This window comes from Hibiscus syriacus, unplaced genomic scaffold (assembly GCF_006381635.1).
Source record: "Hibiscus syriacus cultivar Baekdansim isolate YM2019G1 unplaced genomic scaffold, ASM638163v2 tig00116938_pilon, whole genome shotgun sequence".
NCBI classification, from domain to species: domain Eukaryota; kingdom Viridiplantae; phylum Streptophyta; class Magnoliopsida; order Malvales; family Malvaceae; genus Hibiscus; species Hibiscus syriacus.
Genome location: NW_024063476.1, coordinates 1,008,861 through 1,033,739, shown reverse-complemented (window position 1 = coordinate 1,033,739; position 24,879 = coordinate 1,008,861). Strand labels below are relative to the sequence as shown.

At 36.3% G+C, this 24,879-nt stretch overlaps 1 pseudogene; it reads right to left on the bottom strand.

The window, feature by feature from the left end:
• Nucleotides 1-479: 479 nt before the first annotated feature.
• Nucleotides 480-24,102, bottom strand: LOC120188109 (annotated as a pseudogene).
• Nucleotides 24,103-24,879: the final 777 nt, after the last annotated feature.

The following is a 24,879-nucleotide window of genomic DNA, read 5'->3' as shown; positions in this document are numbered from 1 at the left end:
TTAAACAATATCTTAATGAAAGAGTAATATGATATGTATCTTTAGATAATATAACATGGAAGTATGTAACCTATAGTAGACTAGTACCTCCACAGATAAGTAGAAAAATAACATTTGTTATGCTATAATTTAGACTGATTATAAGAAAATAATTGCATAAACTGCAGGAATCAAATTCACTTATATTATTTGAGTTCGAATTTGATATGAGAAAAGGGTTTAAATAGTTTAGATATGTATTAAAAAATTTATTTAAAACAGTTAACGCATAAAAGGAAAATAAAAACTATTCCTATATCTCATAAGTGGTCACGACCATTTGAGGTTTTAACCGACGAATATATGAATTTATGTTATGGTGCAAATTTAAGAAATAATATTAAAAATTTGAGGGTTGAAGTAGTAATAAATTAGATAATCAATAAAAAATATAAAGAAAAAACTTAAAATATAAAAAAATTAAAATTTCTAGAGAGATTTGAACCAAATAAATCAAGCAGACATTTTGTGAGATTGTCGGATGATATCTTGGATAAACAGTGTGATATTGCAGTAAGAAGATCCTCCACTTTCAACAGCTTTCTTCGCCATAACTCCAAGCTCTTTAGCTCGTTTTCTTCTCTCTGTTCCTTCGTCTCCTTCATCCATCAATTGGTGTATTGCATTTTGAGCTTGTTCTTTCTTCAACAAGAACCCAGATTTCTCATTTCCAAACATTGTAGGCTTGTCGACTCCAAGGCTAACTCCTGTTTTCAGTATCTGCACTGCAAGTTTCTGGTTGCAGAACTGGTCTCCGATGAACGGTAATGTTATCAATGGGATGCCTGCAGAGATGCCTTCGATCGTCGAATTCCACCCGCAATGAGTTAGGAAGGCTCCGATTGCAGGGTGTGAAAAAATGAGTACTTGGGGTGCCCATCCCTTAACTACAAGCACTCTTCCTTTCGTTCTTTCTTCAAATCCATCCTCTTTCATCCATGTTTCCACTTGGTTTGATGTTGTGTTGTTTCCTCTTAGCACTCAAATGAATGGCATGTTCGTTGCCTCTAAGCCCAAACCCAACTCTATCAGTTCTGGAGACTTTATAGTGCCGATGCTCCCAAGGCATGTGTCGTAACCGGTTTTCGTCCGGGTACGAATTTTTCTTGGCGGAAAAGTAATGTGAATAAATAAATGGTTTTAATAGAAAATGTTTTGGAGTTGACATCGACCTTTTAGGGATAGGTAAGTCAAATACCTCAAAATTATATTTTAAAAGAGTTTGTAGGAAAACATTAGTTAAAGAGATAAATCAATCTGCTTATAACCAGAAATTCATTCTTTTTAGTAATAAAAATGAATTCGTGGTCGGTTACGTTTGGGGAATGATTATCACCCCACAACGCCCAAAATTGGTACCCGTTAATTATAAATTGTCTTTAATAATAGAATTTAAGAATTTGAATATAAATTTAATTTATGATCCTCTTATTCCATATTCAATCGGATAATTCTAAAGAAAAATATATTAAAATAATTTTTATAAATTATAACTAGGGTATTTATTTATTTAAAAATATTAGAAAATAGCATCTAGTTACTTTAAGACAGCCCTTTCTTTAATATTAAAAAAATAAATAAATATTAATAATAATATGTTAATTTTCCTAAAATAATTTAAATTAAATATAGTATTTTATTTATTTAAAAATATCAAAAAATGACATCTAGTTACTTTAAGATAACCCCTTTCTTTATATTAAAAAAATACTATTATTTAATTAAATATATTCATATGAAATAAAATAATAATTAAATACTATATTTAAAATATTGAAATATATAAGGTAATAATAAAATTGCAATTAATAGTGAGTAAAATAAAGAAAATTAAAATTATAGTATTAAAATGTAAAATAACAAAATTGAAGATACTAATTCGAAATATCATGTAATATAGACATTAAGAAAGTAATTTAACCATAATAAATTATTCAGGATTAAAATAATAATTATTAAAACCTAAGGGACTAAATAAGATATTTACCCTAAAATATATAATTACTGGCAATGACTAAAATATAAATTAAATAAAATTCGAGAACAAAATTAAAAATGCTCAAAAACTTAATTTAGTGACTAAAATGGAAGGTTTACAAAGTTATGAGGATTGCGCACTTGATTTTCCCATAAGGGAAATTACACAGACAACCACCAAAACGACGCAATTTTGGTGATGGTATAAATACCCTTTAATCGGCCCAAAAGGGCCATTTTCCCTTATTTTTCCTAATCTGTTTATCTCTAAGAGAGAGAAGCTTTGTATTCTTTCTACAATTCCCTCGCCGGAGGGAAGACTGACCACCACCGACCACCGTGTTCTGACACCGACAGAACGGTGGCCGGATTTTAGAAAAATAACTCAAAATGTAGATTTGATTTTTCTAAACCCAAATCCAAATTGCCCTTTTCCTAAAAACTAGTCAATCGAACTAGATCTAAAGTTTTACCTCTGAAATATTTAACGCTCCGACGACATTTCGAAGGCTTCCGATGATGGTAAGTCTCCTTTTTTTTCTTTTGGTTGTTTTCCGCTGCTTTTGATTGCTTGCTTGCTATTTTGGTTTCTTTTTGGTTCGAAAATGGTTGTTGTTGTTTGTTATTTTTCCGTTCGATGTTGCTGTCGTTCGTCGTTGATGTTGGCATTTTCTTCCTCGCAGGTTCAGTGGATTTTATAGCCACTAAAATGCCTCTCTTAGACCGGGTAAAGGAGGGATTTTTCGGTGAATCACCAAACTATGGTGGTGACTCACCATAGGGCAGCGACGTGGATGACCATCTGGCCTTCTGGAGGCTTAGGCGAGGCGACGTGGAAGCGGCTGGACGTCGGCAGTGGCTAGTTGGAGCACTTGGCAGCAAAGGTGGCGGCTGGAGATAGGGTTAGAAACCCTAGCTGCATCCGGGTTTGGTGGGTCGGGTCTTCCCGGATCTGGTCTTCCTAGATCTAGGCCTTCGGGTTATCGAGCTCCGGGATTGATTTGTAAATGGGCTTCAGTTTATTGTATTTGGGCCTGATTTGTAATAAAATTATTTATTAATAATAATAATATAATAATAATAATAATTAATAATAATAATAAATGAAAAAATGGACAAAAAACTAGTGACTACAACTGCCCCTCTTTACCCATTCTTGTGTTAACAAGAATAGGGCAAAGACGAAATAGACAATAAGTTTTTTGTCCATTTGACTTTTCTTGATTATGATGGAAATGTTGATGTTGTTCTATCTCCTTCTGCGATGAGTTGAGCAAAAGGTTGAATAAGTTCTTTAGATTATGAACTTCTTCTTCCTCTTCAGATGAGTTCTTCTTATTACGAACACCTTTTGGAAACGTTGATGATGCTCTATCTCCTTCTGCGATAGAGTCAAGCAAAAAGTTGAATAAGTTCTTCAGATTATGAACTTCTTCTTCCTCTTCAGATGAGTTCTTCTTATTACGAACTCCTTCTGGAAACGTTGATGCTGCTCCATCTCCTTCTGCGATAGAGTCAGGCAAAAGGTTGAATAGGTTCTTCAGATTATGAACTTCTTTTTCCTCTTCAGATGAGTTCTTCTTATTACGAACTCCTTCTGGAAATGTTTTAAGAAAAATAATCTCAAGTGAGATAAATTGCTATTTCGAGTGAAACTTTCTCCTGTGAGAAATAGTTTGTTTTAAGGAAAACAATCTCAAGTGAGATAAATTGCTATTTCGAGTGAAACTTTCTTAAGCGAGAAAAATTTTGTTTTAAGGAAAACAATCTCAAGTGAGATAAATTGCTATTTCGAGTGAAACTTTCTCAAGCGATAAAAAGTTTGTTTAAGGAAAACAATCTCAAGTGAGATAAATCTTTGCTTTGAGAAAAATTATCTCGAGTGAGATAATTTTTTTGTTTCGAGTGAAACTTGTCTTAAGCGAGCCAAATCATTGCTTCGAAAATGTTTAATCTGAAGATGATTGTTCATTCTTGCTGAGGAAGTATTTTTTTACTTTTAATCTCCTTTTTCCTGAAAGATCTAAAAATGTATCTGAATGCAACTATCCTGAATGTCCTCAGAAAAAGAGAAAATGTCTTTGAGAAAAACAAGATTTCAAGAGAAACTTTAAGGTTATCCTTATAAGAGGAAAATTTCAAATTTTTATTGCATAAGATGATGGATGTTTGATGCAATGATGCAAAATCATGTATGTGTATGCCGATGCATGTTTTCTCGACTAAGGTCAGTGAAGAGGTGCTCAAACAATCTTGGTTCTCTTTCTGATTTGTTCATCTTCTATGTTCCCTAACATTCAAGTTCTTTGCTCTAATTTTGTTCTTGATAAAACAATTTTCTTTGCCTGGACTTGGGTAGAAATTCAATTAAGCTTTCATCTTTGAAAGGAGAATCTATCATCTTTGAAGAATATAGATGTAGATATACCAAACTCATCAGAGATTAATTAGGAGAGCAACGTATGTTCTAATTTGACTGATGAAACACATCAGAAGAAGGATTTATCCTAATTCCTTTCATGTCTCCACATCTAATTGGATCTCGAACAAAGTCATTCAGACCATATCATGTTGAGATGCTTAACAACAACCTATCGTCCAACCTTAGATGGCTCCACTAGTTTCTTATTTTTAAAATTTTTGCGTCCCTTCCGTGGAAAGAAATCTTCATCATATCTCGTTTCTAACCTTGGGGTTAAAAAAGATAAACTTCATCTTGTGTCCACAAATGGAAACACCATATGATCGCAACATTGGTTCAGCACCATAATAACTGGTTTGTAAAACATTTGACAATACATCATCATTTCTTGTGGTTTCTGCCTAGATGTTCGTAAAATATTTGACAACACATTCATCCTTTCCTGTGGCTTCTGCCCAGATTTTTCATTAGTGAAGCACTTTGCATAGTGTTCGAAGCTTTTGTACGACGTCGCAAGGACACCTAAGAACAAAGCTTAGTTGGGAATACAAGTGGGATACTTTAATTGCCAGCATCTAATCACCAGAATAATGCAACTATATGATGAACAAAGCAGTTATGTATAGTCAATTCGACTGTCACTGTTTCACCTTTTTCATTCTTCATATTTTTCTATCTCATTGGAAATATTTGCTCAAATCAATGATCTTTCTGCAAGATATAGGCCTTTAGGATGCCCCAACATGTATTGATATGAACGTTCAAAATGCATTTAACATTACTTGCTGATGTGAAATGGGCTTTTAGCATACCCCAGCATTTGCTTCTTGTTGATGTGAACCTTCAAAATGTTTCAACATTTTCTTTTTGATGATATAAGCTTTCAAAATGCCCCACGTGGATCTTTTCTGTTTGGAATGGGCCTTCAAAATTCCCCAAACTTTCATGCTAACGTGATTTTTCAAAAATGCCCCACATAGATCATTTCAGCATGCCCTTTTAGAACTAGGCAATCATTCTTGATGAGTTGCTGATAATGTCACAAGAGTGTTTACAAGTTCAATTCTCCAGACTTTCTGGCTTCTTGGACCACTTGCTTTCAATAATGTGAAATGCTTCATCATTCTGGCCTCGCTTATTCTTTTTCTATAATAGAGGTAGAATAGGCAACAACTTGCTTCAAGGACCTTCCTCATTTGAGACTGTCCTGTTTGAAAATGTTTTCTTCCTTTCTTTATCAAAGAATGAAAGAATTTTGTAAAATATTGCCTATTACAGCTTCACAATAGAATCAAATCATAAGCATGAGTTCAAAGAATATCAAAAGAATCAATAGCTCTTTAATGTTTGAGAAGTATAGTTCTTTGACAAGTATAAAGATTTATGGGTTAATTTCGGGATGACTTTCCTATTTTCTATGGTTACATCTATTTAAGATGTCACTCCTCTCTCGCTCTTTGTGAACGTTGTCACTTTAAGGACTTAGTATTTTAACCGGATGTGGACAAAATGACGCAACTAGCATAGCCAATTACTAGACTTTATAGAATACCTCTATTTCAGTTCTCTTGAATCTTTCATTTAGACTCGTCTAACCAAATTAGTGTGAAAATATCGGTCTAAAAATGAAATTTCTTAGTGCTCGTGTGAGGTTGACTATAACAGGTGTTCTTTAACCCCCTTAGTCTATCTTTATATAGTAACTTTTTACCATTTTGACTAGAAGAATTCAACTTTATTGTATATAATAATATAAACACCTTTATCAGGCTAGATGAAACTTTTCCATAAATCTGGGGCGATTAACCAATTGCTCTAGAGGGATATCTCAAGCTTTATTGCATATATAATAATATAGGTTAGTTGAATATTATCCATAAAGCCGGGGTGATTAACCAATTGCTCTAGAAGGACAACTCAAGCTTTATTGTATATAATATGAGTATACAACTTCAACTTCTTAAGCTTGTTAAGAAGAACCTGTTATAGCCTAGGTGTTTTGGTGGAAATCAAATAATTTCTTCGTTAGAGTTCAATTCTCAAGCAACTGACTTAAACTAGATTTACCTATTTGTGAAGATTACGTTCATCATCGAACATCATCAATAGAAAAGTACTCTAGTCGGTTTTGTAATGTAATACACAAACGATGCCCCATGTTGTATGCTCCTATATATAAATACCAAGCCTTTTGTATAATTCCTTACAATAGGATAAGGTTATCTCATATTTGTAAGAGGATGGTATGATGTGTATTTCTTCTGAGGTAAGGTCAAGGATCCTTGTTTTTCTAGTTTTCAATCTTGATATTTTGTCAAAGATTATAACTCTTAATCATTTAAAGAGTTTTTAATCTCGTTGATATTCAAAGAACTGTAAGATTGCAAAATTAATTCAATATTCATATCCTTAAAAGCAACACAAAATGTTTATTTATTACACAAAAAGGCGGAGAAAGGAACAAAAGCATGTTCAAACAAGATGTTGAAAATAGAAAGTACTACAGTGGTAGATAACAACTTCCACTTGTTTATTTAGCTTGCCCTATCATTCATCGATTGTCCATGCCCCTGATTCAATTAAATTCTAAACCTTGCGCTTCAATGCCCCACAATTCTCAGTAATATGCCTCGTGCTTCCCTTGTGGTAACTACATATTGCATTAACTTCATACCCTTTAAGAAATGGGGGTTCTTTCAGTTTAGACTAAACTGGAGTCACGAGATTCTGTTGAACTAGTGATGGGAGCAGTTCTCATATGTCATTTGAATTTCATCGATATGAGCCTTCTCTCAAGTCATTCTATAAGATTTGGTCCCATGATTAGTTGAATAAGACCTCACTGTATTAATCTCGGCTTCTCTTTTGACGTCAGTACTGTCAGAGCCTCTTATCTTGTCATTTTTATAGCTATTTCAATCATTTCTCCACACATGACGATGTCTAAGAAATTCTTAGTTGCAGCCCTGATCGCTTGTAAATGTATATGCTAAGGAAAGCAAATATGTGCAAGTATACACAATCGATGCAAGTAATATAGTAGTGAGTGAGTATCGTGTCCACAATTATTGAATTAGAAATATATTTTCACCACAACTAGAACTATGTCACAAGCTAAATCCTACTAAGTATTGTCCTAAGAACTGATATTAATGAACTAAGAAAAATGATTCAATGATTTCAGAAAAGTTTGGTTGAGGCAAAATTAATATGCATACTAACAAAACAAGTGATGGTATAAATATAATGCAAACAACCTCACATATTCAACGTGTCACAGAGCACTTATGCTAAACTATTGTCTTGACAAAAATTATTCTCAGTTTTGAATGAATTATTATGACTCACTAATCTGCCCGATAGGATTACTAGGTATTCTTAGACGGTTGATATGGCAATACTTTTCAGCGTTAACTATAGATGTTGTCTATCCTACTCTAGCATCTATCCCTTTTAGTCGTTTGAAACTCACTTCTTATCTCTAAGGTAGACAATTTAGAACTTTACCATCTCGGATTCATTCCATTGCTCACGTTGATCTATCTTAATTCTCTCGAATTCAAGAATCACTTATCTAGAGAAAAAGCTATCTCTCAATGTTCTTACAGTGCCAAGACATGTTATACCAAAACCCAAGGCTATCTCTCGATGCTCTTATAGTACTAAGGTAAAATATTTAAACTATGAGCAAAACAGTCATAAGCGAAACATAATTCATCATTTATAAACATAAAAATATTGTTCAAGCAAAACAAAGTTTAACACCAAGTAAAGCATTCATGGTGCTATCAAAGACCATCCAAGATTCAACCTTTAATACAACCCCAAATAAATAAAGAGTTAAAAACAAAGGAAGAACGACTCCTAAAACTGGGACTCTATCATGACAATCCTGACGAGTACCACGCCTGCCTTGGTGATCACCCTCTCTCGAGGCATGATCATCACTCTGCTATCGTCTGGCTATAGAGAACACCAAGGAATGTTGGTGGGTAGACGGTGGGAAAGTACTGCAGTTGTTTTCTCATGCCTTAGGTAAAGCTCTTCTCTCTTCTTCCTTCATTTTTCCTTTTGGAGGCTACGGCTGGTTATTTATAAGGAAAGATCTCCTAGGTTTTTGTCTACTTTTGGAGTTTCCTTAACTAGCCGTTATTAATTGTCCATACTTAAAAAAGAAAGGCAGCTGGCGGCTGTCAAAATAATTGAGGATTGCTTGCACGTGAAGTAGATCATCCAGATGGCATGTGACATAGGCGGTTTCGCCACACCTGCTTCAGACTTCCTCAAATAAATCTTGCCTCGGCGAGATAAATATGCTCCTCACATTCTCATCTGTTCTGTTGGCCTTTGCACTTTTACATTGTCACGACTGAAATGTTCTTCCTCTATAGGATTCCTCCACAAACACAACCCAAACAACCCTTTCTCTTTAGCAACATCAGTCAAACCAAATAAATCTTGCCTAAGCAAAAATTATCCACCACAATCTAATATAACCTATATGCAACTAAATGCAACTAAAAATGCAGTGCATACTTTGTCTAGACGAGCAATAACTTAAGTGAAAAGACTAGAAATTAAGTATTTTTACGGAGTTATTACACCCCCAAACTTAAGCTATTACTTGTCCTCAAGCAATGAATAATAGTTAGAAGAGAATTAAAATTGTCATGGCAAAGCAGTATTAAGAAAATCATCTGTTTTGAGACTTCAACCCTCAGCAAAAATTGTTTGGCCTCAACATGTTGACAGTCATATCAATCAAGTCCCTCCCCTAGTCAGGATCCCTTGCTATTGTGTGTGTGATTGTAACCAGTCTATGCATAGAGGTAATTAGAAAACTTAAAGTAAGTACTCCTGGTTTGTCAAGGCAACAAATTATTCATCAGGCTTAGTTTATACTCCTAGTTATTTATCAACTTTTATTCTCTTCATTTTTTTAGGGGAGTCAACTCATCACACCTACCGTTCCACACTCTAGGTGAAAGAGAGCATACCTTCCACCCCCAAGCTAGTCGGGCAGATTCATCCTGTGACTACTTTTATTCACTCATATGCCTTGGCTACTCTTAATTTCTTTTGGAGTTTTTCTTGTTCATGCCTTTGCATAGAGGAGTGTCCCTTTGTATTTTCGAGTTTTTAAACACTAGAGAGTTTCCACTTTACCCTTAGAATATTTTTGAAGTCTCGGAAAATAGAAAGTTCTTTCCTAAAAATTTTACAGATTACCTAGAGCAAAAACAACCTACAATCGTCTTTATAAATTTCAAGAAATCAAGCCTAGGGTTGGTTCTCTTCTTTAGACAATCTTAACAATATTTATGGCCTAGGCAATAAAATTCTGAATTCATCATTGGGCATCCTAATTCATTCCTAACAATAATCTCAACCTGCTTATCTCATGACAACCAAAATTTTCAACCAATTATCATCAATTGCTTCCTAACAAAGTATGGCAGAATATGGTACAATGCCTCCCCCAAACTTGAAGGATGCATTTTCCTTAATGCATGAAATTAAAACTACATGATGTTATATACATATGTGAAAAAAAAAACTAAAGGAAAGACTCACTGTGGTGGGGTAGTTTGACTGGACGCCCTCGTTCGGCGTCGTTTGGGAGAAGAGAGACTATCGGATCTCGAGTCTACTGCTGCTGTCGAGGGAGATAGCTGAAGTATACGGCCTGCGATTCTATTGTAGCTCTTCTTGTTGGATGAGGCTCGTGTTGGAGTTGACTGCTCGGCAGTAGGAGTTGGTTGTGCTGGGACTGGTGCTGGACTAGAAACTGATGCTGGGACTGGTGTAGCTTTATTGATAGGGGATCTTGCGTTGGTTGCGGCGGTGCTGGAGTAAAATATTTATCGGTGAAGAAGTGGGGTGGAGTATCATCACTTCTTTCAGAGGTTGAAAAGGAGGAGGAGCTGAGGAATTCTTCTGTGTCACTGTGGCATTCCTCTGGTACAGGTGGTACTTGAGTTGCTAGTGGTGGCACGTCAACGGGTACTTCTGGGGGAACTTCTGGAGGTGCATGAGATGTTGTGGCATGGAATGTGCTCCCGCCCGCATTGTATTTGAGGATTACAGCGGGGAAGGTCGGTAGTCTGATGTTTGTGTTCGGGAGCAACTCCTTGAAGAATGCGTTGACCTGCATGTCCCTAGCCTTGACATACTCGAAGTAAATCTCCATGTGGTCCTCCAGGCGACCGATCTTTTCACGCATTTCTCGAGTGTGCGTAACCATAACAACAATTCTAGTCGCGGTAACCGATTTTTCTCCTCACTCTAAACCTTCCTATGGGTCGTCGTCATTGAAACTCATCGGCTCGGGGACCTTTTTCTTGGTAATACCCTCCTTTGGTTTAATGTAATCTTCGAAGTAATCCTCAAGAACCTTATTCTTCTTGCATAATGCGGTTATCAAGTTGGGAAACAGAAGGTTACCCCAGTTCCTCTTGGCACAGTCATAGATCTTCTCAAAAATAAGTTCTCCAATATCAATCTTCCTCTTGTATATATTGAGTGCAAGAGTTGAGTCTATTCACGAGGATTATGGTATTGTGGGACGTTGGCATCAGCTTGCCTTTGAGAAAGTGGTTCCACAAGTTCACGTGCAGTTTTAGTGCTTGGCGATCTACACTTTTCCTCGTTGGGGCATTCCCTTGGAACTTGGCCCACCCAAAGCATAAATCCTGCAGTACACCGTCGTATGTTTCTTGATCGGCCTCTTCCACAAACCGCTTGTGTTGTTCCTCCACTTTTCCCAACTTAAAGTATCGGTTGAGTGCAAAGGGGAAAATCAAATGAGCTTTCCTCGAACATAAACTGTGTGGTTAGACGGGTCCTCGAGATGGGCATAAAATTCATGTACCATCGCCGGTGCTACGGCTTCGAGATTACTAGCAAATTTCTTCCAGTTGTGTTTCTTTATCACGTCCATCACCTCCGGTCCAAACGGCTCATCTTTCTTGGCGGAAAAGACGAATCCATCTTCTAAATAGACTTGGTGTTTCTGAAAAATTTTGAAGCGTTCTTCTACTTCGGCTATTTGGAAGCGTTCGAAACTCTATGTTGGGGTTGGGGCTTTCCTTGTTCTCACCATTTTTCTTGGTTGATATCAGTGGTGATGATGGGGAGAGAATTTTTTTCTTGCTTAATGATGATAGGTTGAGGCACGATGAAGAAGAAGAAGTTATTGAACAGTTTTTTTCTTTGGAAAGTAATGGGTGTTTCGGGGTAATTTAGTCCTTTCATGGTGGGGAAATACTTTTTCCCTCTTTGTTCTGCCGCTAAAACCATGCATCCTAGGGTTTTTTCTCTTATCATGCATGCTCTTATTCCCCATGCATCCACGTGTTCTTTTATTGCCTACAATAAATAAAGAAAATAAAATAAAACGGATAATGAAAGCTGAAAATAACTTAATTTATTTATGTACAGAATTCAAATTTTTGTTACCTAGGCAACGAAATTTTGTTCAAGAAAGTAAAGCAAACTCTTGGGCATCATGTGCCAACGATGTCAGTTTGTTGCGCATGACTGGGGCTCTTTTATACTCCTTGAGTCTCTGCCCGTTCACCTTGAAGATGGAACCATCATTTTGGTTCTGGATTTTAATTGCTCTATTGTCATGGACTTTGTGAACGATAAACGGTCCTGACCATCTTGATTTCAGCTTGCCTGGGAATAACTTAAGACGTGAATCGTAGAGCAGTACTTGTTGTCCAGAATAAAATTGCCTTGGCAATATTTTTCTGTCATGCCATCATTTTGTTTTCTCCTTATATAGGCGAGCATTCTCGTATGTGTGTGCTCTGAATTCATCCATCTCGTTCAACTCCAAGAGTCTTCTTTCTCCAGCAAGCTGAGCATCCATGTTTATCTTTTTGATGGCCCAGTAGGCTTTATGTTCGAGCTCAACCGACAGATGACATTCTTTTCCATATACCAGTTTGATTGGTGACATTCCCAACAGTGTTTTGAATGTTGTGCGATAAGCCCATAGTGCTTCATCTAGCTTCGGCAAGCAGTCCTTTCTATTCGGGTTGGCCACCTTCTCAAGGATCTGTTTAATTTCCCGGTGAGACACTTCGACTTGTACATTCGTTTGAAAGTGATACGTCATAGCGATCCTATGTCGTACTCCATATCGCTTCAGTGCCTTGGCAATCAATTTATTATCAAAATGAGTGCCTTCATCGTTGATGATAGCTCGTGGTATTCCAAAGCGGGTGAATATATTTTTGTGCAAAAACTTTAGCACCGTCTTGGAATCGTTTTTAGGTGTTGTGATGGCTTCCACCCACTTTGATACATAGTCTACTTCCAAGAGAATATATAAATCTCCGAATGATGATGGGAAAGGTCCCATGAAATCTATTCCTTATACGTCAAAAAGTTCGATTTCCAGAACATTTTGCCATGGCATCTCATGCCGTTTTGAGATGTTTCTTATTCGTTGACATCTATCACATGACTTGTAGAATTCATGCACATCTTTGAACAGGGCTGACCAATAAAATCCGGACTGAAACACTTTTTTGTTGTTCTCATTCCACCAAAATACCCTCCATATGGTGACGAGTGGCATTGGTGTAGGATATCTTGTTGCTCTTCTTCTGGAATGCATCTTCGGATTATTTGGTTTCTGCATTGCTTGAATAAAAATGGTTCATCCTAGTAGTAATGCCACACATCATGTCGAAACTTATTTCTGCCCTGGCTAGATAAATCAGGAGGAATAATACCACTAACAAGAAAGTTAACAATGTCAGCATACCAAGGCGCAGCCATGACAAATAATATTTTCTCTTCAGGGAATTCTTCTTTAATTTCTATGATGTCAGGACAATCAGTTTTGTTATCTAGCCTAGACAAATGGTATGCCACTTGATTTTCTATACCTTTTCTATCCTTGATCTCTAAATCAAATTCTTGCAGTAGTAATATCCACCGAATTAGTATAGGCTTTGCATATTTTTTATTAATCAGATATTTAATGGCAGAGTGATATGTGCAGAATTATTTTAGTGCCTATTAGATATGGCCTAAACTTATCGAATGCAAATACTACTACTAAGAGTTCCTTCTCAGTCGTGGTATAGTTAACCTAGGCATCATTAAAAGTACGGCTTGCATAGTAGATAACATAAAAGATTTTAGTTTTTCGTTACCCTAGCACTGCTCCGACTGCATAGTCACTTGCGCCGCACATGAGCTTAAATGGTTCATTTCAGTCTGGTGGGATAACAATTGATGTTGCAGAAAGCTTTTTCTTCAAATCTGTGAAGGCATTCAAACAATCATTAGTAAATTCAAATGGATGATTTTGTTGAAGCAAAAGACATAAGGGTTTAGAGATTTGAGAAAAATCTTTTATGAACCACCTGTAGAAGCCTGCATGTCCAAGGAAACTGCGTACACCTCACACATAAATAGGTGAGGGAAGATTTGCAATTACGTCCACCTTGGCTTTGTCGACTTCGATGCCATGGCATGAAAGTTTGTGACCCAACACTATTTCTTCTATTACCATAAAATGGTATTTTTCCTAGTTCAGTACTAGGTTGGATTTTTCACAGTGTTTCAACACCTTGGATAAATTTTCAAGGTATCGGTCAAAATCATCACTCGAGATGGAGAAGTCATCTATAAATATTTCCATGCACTCTTCCACCATGTCCGAAAATATTGCCATCATGCATTTTTGGAATGTAGTTGGAGCGTTACATAGTCCAAACAACATTCGTCTAAATGCATAGGTACCATACGGGTACGTGAAATTTGTTTTCTCTTAATCCTCTGGTGCTATGGTAATTTGGTTATACCCCTAGTATCCATCAAGGAAGCAGTAAAATGCTTTTCCCGCTAGTCTATCCAACACTTGGTCAATAAAAGGGAGGGGAAAATGATCCTTCTTTGTGGCTTTATTGAGTTTCCTGTAATCCATGTATATACGTCATCCCGTGACTGTTCTCATGGTGAGGAGCTCGTCATGCTCGCTTTTAACCACGATCACACCACCTTTCTTTGGTACGCATTGTACTGGGCTAACCCATGAACTATCAGATATAGGATAAATTACTCCTACATCCAACCATTTTATAATTTTCTTCATGACAACCTTCTTCATGATCGAGTTAAGCCATCTTTGGGGTTCCACTGAGGTGTTGTGGCTATCTTCGAGATTGATTTTGTGCATGTATATGGTCAGACTAATTCCTTTCAAGTCTTCCATCATCCATCCTATAGCTTTCATGTTCTGTGACAAAACATTCAACAAACTATTCTCCTATTCGGAGGTTAGGTTGGCAGAAATTATCACTGGTAGGGTTTCATCAATTCCTAGATAAGCATATTTCAAATGTGATGACAAAGTTTTAAGTTCCAATTTCGGTGCATGTTGTGAAGATGACTCATGAGATTTAACTTCATCTTAATCTAAGGGTTCAAATTTCATACCTAATCTGTTATGAAGAAGTCTCGATTGGTCCCTTGTCTTTCCTCCGCATCTTGTATTGGTATCATTTTTGGGGTGTTCATTGCTCAGATTTATGTGGTCGAGGCCATGATTTTCAGGATCGTCTTCTAAAAATAGTTTGTCTGGGCCAAAGTTTTCTGCTTCATGTATCTCGGTTGTAGGTTCATGGTACAAAGTATTGTATTCATCGAGCCTTAGGGATTTACCACGTCCAAGGATTGCATTTTCTTCAATTTTTTTAATGCATTGTCATTCCTATGAATCGTCCACATATTTCATAGAGTTGAATACATTGATAGTGACGCTTTGCTCGCTTACTCTCATGGTAAATTCTCCCTTTTCACAATCTATGAGGATTCTCCTGGTGGCTAAAAAGGGGCATTCCAGAATGATTGGTGCGTTTTCATCGGCTTCGCAATCCAGGATGAGAAAATCAACTGGAAATACGAATTTATCCACCTTTACTATGACATCTTCTATTCTGCCGTCGGGTCGCACATAAGACCGATCAACCAACTGTAGGATGACCGAGGTGGGATGGGCGTGATACCCGTCTAGCTTTATAAATATGGACTTTGGTATCAAGTGTACACTTGATCCTAAATCAATAATATCTCATCCTATGAAGTAATTACCAATGGAACATGGTATTATAAAATTGCTAGGGTCTTTTCGTTTTGGTGGGAGTTTGCTTACTGCTGAATAGATTTCTGTTGCCGTGGCGACACGTTCACCCTTCTTTTTCTTTGTAACAATTTCCTTAAGATACTTGGCATAGGAAGACATTTTCTCAATGGCTTCAAGTAAGGGCACATTAATACACAACTGATCCAAAACATCAAAAAATTTCTTGAAGTGGATTTCATCATCATGCTTCTTCAACCGCTGAGGGAACGATGGTGGAGGCCTCACATCGACTGCTGATGGTGTTGAATAATTGTTGACCTTGACCATGAATTTCTTGTTATCCGGTCGATGCTCTTATGAGCCTTTACTTCTTTCCTTCTCTTCCGGCACTTCCTCTCGTGCAATATTCTCGAATTGATCATCTAGTCGTGTTACACCTTGGCAGGATTGTTCAGTTGTTCTCCCCCAAACTTTTCATCTTGGCTACATTGCATTGCTTCTTTCCATGATGCTTAGTGAATTCAGTATCACTAGGGACATTTCCATGTGAGCAAGAATGTAATGCCGTAGCAATTTGTCCCACTTGATTTTCCAACGCTCTGAGAGATGAACTATGGCTTTGCAAAAGTGTTGCTTAGCTTTGTAACAAATTTCCTTAATTTTTAATTGTTGCAGAATGTTCGTGCATCAAGGTCTTTGTGGAAGCCATGAAATCTTTTGTGAGGCCATGAATTCCTACAATGATAACTCCAAGGAATTAGTATTCGAATTAGTGTTAGAGGAAGAAGTTATACCTTTATTGTTTTGCCATGGCTGCTGATTCTAAAAATGTTGATGGTTAGAATTGTTTTACTGTGGCCTGTAATTTGCGGCTTGATTGTTATTGTTCCCTTGATTACTCAATGAAAAATTTGGGTGTTGTCTCCAACCAGGATTGTACGTGTTCAAATATGGGTTGTTATTGTTCCGATTGTAGTTGCTCACAAAAATTGGTTGACTCATGGTTTTCAGGACATTCACTCTCATGATGATTGTCGTGGAAAAATAGGCATACATTATTGGTCACCTTGACTTCTCTTACCTCATTAGGGCGTTGTAAATTTTTCAACATGTTGGTTATGGCAGAAAGTTGAGCGGCTATCGAATTCTTACCTTCTAATTCATATGCTCCTGATGTTTTTCTGCCAGTTCCCAATCTTGCACATGGAAATTGATAATCATTATTTGATATCCTGTCGAGGATATCAAAAGCTTCCTCGAGTGATTTGTCTAGAAAGGTGCCATTTGTTGAGGTATCTAGCATCATTCTAGTTGGTGCATTGACTCCATTGTAAAACATCACCACTTGCGTCCAATTGTGAAATACATGGTTAACACATTTACGAAGTAGACTTTTATACCTATCCCAGCATTCGTACATTGATTCATCATCTCATTGGCGAAAACTCGTGATGTCATTGTGAAGCTGTGTTTTCATGTTGGGTTGATTATATCGGAGTAAGAAACTCTTGCATAAATATACCCATGACTCCATTGAACCAGAAAGAACTCCGATGAGCCAAGATCTTGCTTTATCGCGTAAGGAGTAAGGAAAAAGCTTCAATTTGAGCACATCTTCATGTACTCCTTGTTGCCAAAATAAATCACATACTTCAAGGAAAGCACGAACATGTTGCCTAGCATCTTCATTGGGTAAACCACCAAATTGGCCAATATAGTTCAACATGTTAAACATTACCGGTTTAAGTTTGAAATGAGTGGCTTGTATCTCCGGTGCCACTATGCTTAGATTGATATCATCGAGAATAGGGTTCAAATGATCTCATATCGCTCTTGGTCTTGCAACTTGAAGATTAATTGTTGCATCTGGATCTCCTAGATCTCTCATGTTGTGTTGCATTTGGAGTTGATTTGATTGTTCTCTGGTTTTTGGGCGCGCAACCATTGTTTGAGTGATTGCTCAACTTCAGGGTCAAATGGTTCCAAAGGCTTACCAAAAGATCTTAAGGTGATGTAAAAACTAAAACCTACAAAAGAAAATAGTAAACTACATTAGACTAATATAATGTGACAAAGAAAACTTGTTATGGCTAAAACAATTTCGTCAGTTGTCAATCCCTACAACGGCGCCAAAAACTTGATCGCTTGTAAATGTATATGCTAAGGCAAGCAAATCTGTACAAGTATACACAATCGATGTAAGTAATATAATAGTGAGTGAGTATCGTCTCCACAAGGATTGGATTAGAAATATATTTTCACCACAACTAGAACTAATATCACAAGCTAAGTCCTACTAAGTATTATCCTAAGAACTGATATTAATGAACTAAGAAAAATGATTCAATGATTTCAGAAAAGTTTGGTTGAGGCAAAATTAATATGCAGACTAACAAAACAAGTGATGGTTTAAATATAATGCAAACAACCTCACTTATTCAGACGTGTCACAGAGCACTTATGCTAAACTATTGTCTTGACAACAATTATTCTCATTTTAGAATGAATTATTATGACTCACTAATCTGCCTAAAAGAATTACTAGGTATTCTTATACGGTTGCTACGGCAATACTTCTCAGCGTTAACTATAGACGTTGTCTATCCTACTTTAACATAGATCCCTTTTAGTCGATTGAAACTCACTCCTTATCTCTAAGGTAGACAAGTTAGAACTTCACCATACCGAATTCATTCTATTGCTCACGTTGATCTATCTTAATTCTCTTGAATTCAAGAATCACTTATCTAGAAAAAAGGCTATCTCTCGATGCTCTTACAGTGCCAAGACGTGTTTTACCAAAACCCAAGGCTATCTCTCGATGCTATTACAATGCTAAGGTAAAATATTTAAACTATGAGCAAAATAGTCATAAGCGAAACATAATTCATCATTCATAAACATAAAAATATTGTTAAGGCAAAACAAAGTTTAACACCAAGTAAAGCATTCATGGTGCTATCAAAGATCATCCAAGATTCAACGTTTAATACAACCTCAAATAGATAAAGAGTTAAAAACAAAGGAATAACAACTCCCAAAATTGGGGTCTCTGTCGCGACAATCCTGACCACCATCGCGCCTGCCTTGGTGATCACCCTCTCTCGTGGCTTGATCACCTCTCTACTATTGCCTGGCTATGGAGGACACCAAGGAAGGTTGGTGGGTATACGGTGGGAAAGCACTGCAGTTGCTTGCTCACGCCTTAGGTAAAGCTCTTCTCTCTTCTTCCTTCCTTTTTCCTTTTGGTGGCTATGGCTGGTTATTTATAAGGAAAGATCTCCTAGGTCTTTGTCTACTTTTGGAGTTCCTTAACTAGCCATTATTAATTGTCCATACTTAAAAAAGGAAAGGTGGCTGGTGGCTGTCAGAATAATTGAGGCTTGCTTGCACGTGAAGTAGGTCATCCAGCTGGCATGTGACATAGGCGGTTTTGCCACACCTGCTTCAGAATTCCTCAAATAAATCTTGCCTCGGCAAGATAAATCTGCTCTTCACGTTCTCATCTGTTTCGTTGGCCTTTGCACTTTTACATTGTCACGACTAAAATGTTCTTCCTCTGTAGGATTCCTGCACAAACACAACCCAAACAACCCTTTCTCTTCAACAACATCAGTCAAACCAAATAAATCTTGCCTAAGCAAAACTTATCCACCATAATTTAATATAACCTATATGCAACTAAATGCAACTAAAAATGCAGTGCATACTTTGTCTAGACGAGCAATAACTTAAGTGAAAAGACTAAGAATTAAGTTTTTTTACGGAGTTATCAAGACCCTATCATGTGATTAATATAGGGAAATTTGAATGTACTGATGAATAGAGTGGTGAACTCCTTTTCAGTCATTGGTGGATGCACTTGAGAAGCCACGTTCCTCCATCATTGCGAATATTGTCGAAAGCTCTCATTGCACTTCATATTCATGTTTTGCAACATTATTCGACCAGGGGCCATATCAACCATGTGTTTGTATTGACCCAAAAAAGCTTGAGCTAAGTCTTTCCAAGAATGGATTTGTGAATGTTTTAGCTGATTATATCATTTGGATGCAAGTCTAGATAAATTATCTTAAAATCAGTGAATCAATAATTCTTCATTCTCCACATAGCCAGTCATTCGACGACAGTACATGGTGATATGAGATGAAGGGCATGTGGTTCCATTATACTTCTCAAAATCTGGAACCTTAAACTTTAGTGGGAGAACCAGGTCGAGGACCAAACTTAGCTCTTTGGCGTCAAACCTATAAAATGACTCATCCATCTCTCTAGATTTTATCACCTCTTCTATATTTTTCAGTCATTGGATGAATTTTTCCTTCTCAAATAATTCATTTGGGTCAGGGACCTCATTATCAGTACAAAATTCATCTGGCTTCAGCACAGAAGCAGTAGGACAGTCAGTGGGGAACGAAGCTCTAGCCTGATATTATAGGTTCTTAACAGTGAAATGGACTGTGGGTTGGATTTCCTGATGCGCAGAAGTGTGCCCCGGAATGTAAATAGGTGTAACATCAAGAGGATATATGGGGTTTTCAACAAGACTTTTCCCAGTGGTCAAATGCTTCCCAATCATTTCTTCATCTTGTTCAGTAGATCGATCTGAGAGTTTGCGATATTAGCTTCAATTTGTACCAACTTTCTCCTCAATTCTTCTTGCGTCTCTTTCTGCTCTATCTCAAATTTGGCTAGCCTATCCTCAGTCTCTTTAGACATTTTTCTTGTGTCGTGCTAAGCATTCTTGCTACAAGTAAGAACCAAAATCACTTCGGCGAAATCCTTATTTTAATAAATGAATGTTTTAATGCATGATTTGTAAATGTATTGAGCAATACAAATGTAATGTAAACAAAAGAAATTAATATACAATTTATGAAAAAATAAAAAATAAATAAAAATAAGAAGAAAATAAAATGGTTAGTACCAATTAGTAGAAAGAAAAGATCATATCTATCATGGTATATAAATCCTAACCTCATATTTTCTAGTTACATGCTTTGTTTGGAAAATTTAACCTAACTGCATGATTACTAGTTCGCATGCATTTTTTCAGAAAGTAAAAAATCAAATAAATTAAAAGACGAAAGTTAGAGCTTATTTCTCCTTTGTGTACACCTACGGACAGAGTTTCAGCATTGTCTTAGATAGGGTGAATTTCTACGATTTATTATATGCAGAGTTTTGGTTCTAAGAGTAAAGGTACTCGAATTGTCTTTGTTGGTGCCCCCTTAGGCTGCCAACCCTCAATCCTAGTCTATTACAGACTTAAAGTGGATCGAGTTTAATTCGAGAGGACACATTTCCCTATCCTGACACGGAGAATAAATTCTCACGAAGACATAGGGTATATAAACCCCAAAAGCTACTTGCTAAGTCTAACACAGAGAATAAATTTTCACGAAGACGTCGCTTTGACTCCCACTTAAAAGGGAAAAGAGCTCGAGTATAGAGCTTATGTTTATGCAATGCAAGTGTTGTGTGTGAGGAGAAAATTTCACACAAAAATTAATATCTAAAAATCAATTAAATATTAATATACTAGAGTATAAAATAAATTGAAAGAAATCAAAAGAATCATAGATTAAATAAAATTGAATTCTCAATTTCCAATTATAAAGACAATATATAATCGACTTAGGTTTGATCAGGATCCCCAGCGGAGTCGCCAAGCTGTCGTAATCGGTTTTCGACCGGGTACGAATTTTCCTTGGCGGAAAAGTCATGTGAATAAATAAATGGTTTTAATAGAAAATGTTTTGGAGTCACCATCGACCTTTTTGGGTTAGGTAGGTCAAATACCTCAAAATTATCTTTTAAAAGAGTTTTTAGGAAAACATTAATTTAAAAGATAAACCAGTCAACATATAACCAGAAATTCATTTTTTTAGTAATAGAAAGGGATTCTGGTCGGTTACGTTTGAGGAATTATTATCACCCCCACAACGCCCAAAATTAGTACCCGTTAATTATAAATTATCTCTAATAATAGAATTTAAGAATTTGAATATAAATTTAATTTATGATCTTCTTATTCGAGATTCAATCAGATAATTCTAAAGAAAAATATATTAAAATAATTTTTATAAATTATAAATAGGGTATTTATTTATTTAAAAATATTATAAAATGAAATCTAGTTACTTTAAGATAACCTATTTCTTTAATATTAAAAAATAAATAAATATTAATAATAATATGATAAGTTTTCCTAAAATAATTTAAATAATATTAAATATAGTATTTTTATTTATTTAAAAATGTTAGAAAATGACATCTAGTTACCTTAAGACAGTCCCTTTCTTTATATTAAAAAAACAAATAATATTATTTAATTAAATATATTCATATGAAATAAAATAATAATTAAATATCATATTTAAAATATTGAAATATATAAGGTAATAATAAAATTGCAATTAATAGTGACTAAAATAAAGAAAATTAAAATTATAGTATTAAAATGTAAAATATCAAAATTGAAGATACTAATTTGTAATATCATGTAATATAGACATTAAGAATGTAATTTAACCATAATAAATTATTCGGGATTAAAATAATAATTATTAAAACCTAAGGGACTAAATAAGATATTTATCCTAAAATATATAATTACTGGCAAAGACTAAAATATAAATTAAATAAAATTCGAGAACAAAATTAAAAATGCTCAAAAACTTAATTTAGTGACTAAAATGGAAAGTTTACAAAGTCACGAGGACTGCGCAAGTGATTTTCCCATGAGGGAAATTACACAGACACCCTTTACCAAAACGACGTAGATTTGGTGAGGGTATAAATACCCTTTAATCGGCCCAAAAGGGCCATTTTCCCTCATTTTCCTTAATCTGCAAAGAGAGAAGCTCTGTCTTCTCTCTACAATTCCCTAGGCAGAGGAAAGACTGACCACTGCCGACCGCTGTGTTTCGGCACCGACAGCGCCCTGGGGTTTCAGAAAAATACATCAAAATGTAGATTTGATTTTTCTAAACCCAAATCCAAACTTCCCTTTTCCTAAAAACTAGCCAATCTAACTAGCTCTAGAGTTTTACCTCCGAAATATTTAACGCTCCGACGACGTTTCGAAGGCTTCCGATGATGGTAAGTCTCCTTTTCTTTTCTTTTGGTTGTTTTCTGCTGCTTTTGGTTGCTTGCTTCCTATTTTGGTTTCTTTTTGGTTCGAAAATGGTTGTTGTTGTTTGCTATTTTTCCATTCAATGTTGTTGTCGTTCGTCGTTGATGTTGGTATTTTCTTCCTCGCATGTTCGGTGCTTTTATAGCCACCACGGTGCCTCTCTTAGACCATGTAGAGGAGGGATTTTTCGGTGAGTCACCAAACTATTGTGGTGACTCACTATAGGGCAGCGACGTGGGCGACCATCTAGCCTTCTGGAGGCTTCGGTGAGGTGGCGTGGAAGCGGCTGGACGTCGGCAGTGACTGGTTGGAGCACTTGGCAGCAGAGGCGGTGGTTGGAGATAGGGTTAGAAACCCTAGCTACATCTGGGTTTAGTGGGCTGGGTCTTCCCAGATTGGGTCTGATCGGGTCTTCCTGGATCTGGGCCTTCGGGTTATCGGGCTCCGGGATTGATTTGTAAATGGGCTTTGGTTTATTGTATTTGGGCCTGATTTGTAATAAAATTATTTATTATTAATAATAATAATATAATAATAATAAAAATAATAATAAATAAAAAATGGGCAAAAAACTAGTGTCTACAGCATGCATAGATGACAGAGTTTGGTTCTTGTAAATCAAGCCACTGCAGACATTGTTCCTCATTGATTGAACCTTTGTCACCTCTTTCATCCTTATCCGACTCGTCTTTGTGGCTAAGAGAAACCGGACCGATACACCAAGCTTTCGCAACCTTCCGATACTCGTCGACATAAGCCGATTTGAGCTCCTCGAAGGTATTTATGATAGTCCCATATGATGTGCTTGGTCAGCTTCCAATATTGGTCCGAAGATTTCCTCCCAGGGACCAACGGGGTTAAGGGGAATCTGTGCAGTTAATTCGACCTTGTGAGGCAAGGCTGGCACTGTGAAGTATTCGTAATCAGATTTTACCTCCTAGAGTATCTTGGAGGAGTTCACATTGTGCACACGAAGAAGAGCGAAGAAACAAAATCCATAACGAAATCCTCGGAACTCGAAACTTGTTGCAATTTTGAGGATATGATACAGGTTCATGTCTGAAATGATACAAGTGGGGCGTGGTGTTAACTTCTCGAATAATCTCTGTGCTGCATCTTCCATCTTGTCTACTGCAGCGTAGAAGTTGAACATGTCATCCATCGAATGCAGCATGTCTATGTTCTCAACCCCGTCTGATAATTCTACTTCTTTGCCAGGAAACGGAGTTGCAATATACGGATAGGGTGCCCTGATTAGTTGGATGGGGAGATTGATTTCTCGACTCTGCCTGCATTGAGTGGCGTCGTGACGACAGTGACAATCACTCCGCGCTGTGCTAACAGTCGACCGATGTCTACCATGGGGATCAAGTGGCCTTAAGCCATGAAAGGGAACAACACAAAGTGGCATTGAGCCATGACAGGAAGTTGTGAAAGTGAATTGTAAGCAGCAGGATGGCAAAAATGTGTTGCTTGTGGAACAGATAAGGTGGTGCTCTTAAGGACATCAATAGATCAACCTTATACGGCCATAAAATAGTTAATTATTATTTGGAGACCAAGTCCTGGAAGATTCAAATCGAGTACTTCATACTATAGCACTTGGGTTGCAAGTCTTTGAACCATATATCACGTCTATGTCCTGATAATGTAAGAAACAGAAACAAAAAGGGGAAAAGAAATTTGACACCCAAGTTATTGGCTGGTCGAGTTAGCAATGGATGCAATCAAGTGCAAGGACATTAGATTTGGATCTTATAATCGTCCCATTAAAGATGACGTTTAAATATGTCAAAACAAAATAATTATCATATTGAGAATTATAATAATTTCAAGTCTAAGAATTTAATGATATAATTGTTGAAGATAATGGTAGATTCAAAAATATTTTTCCAAAATAAACATATATATATTAATAACATAAAATTTTCATATAGGGTGAATGTAAATAAAATTTTAGGGTAGATACTTTCAGTAAAATTTACAAATAATATAAAGAAATTTATATTTTAGGATGGACACGTACTCACCTTGAACAATACATACATATGCCGCTGGTTGAAGATTAATATATAATTTTATTCCATGTATTATTCTCAAAACGATTTGATCTAATATTTATTCTCAATAAATACATATGAATTTGATTTGAATCTTATTCACATATTTATCTCATTAATATTTGACAATTTTTAT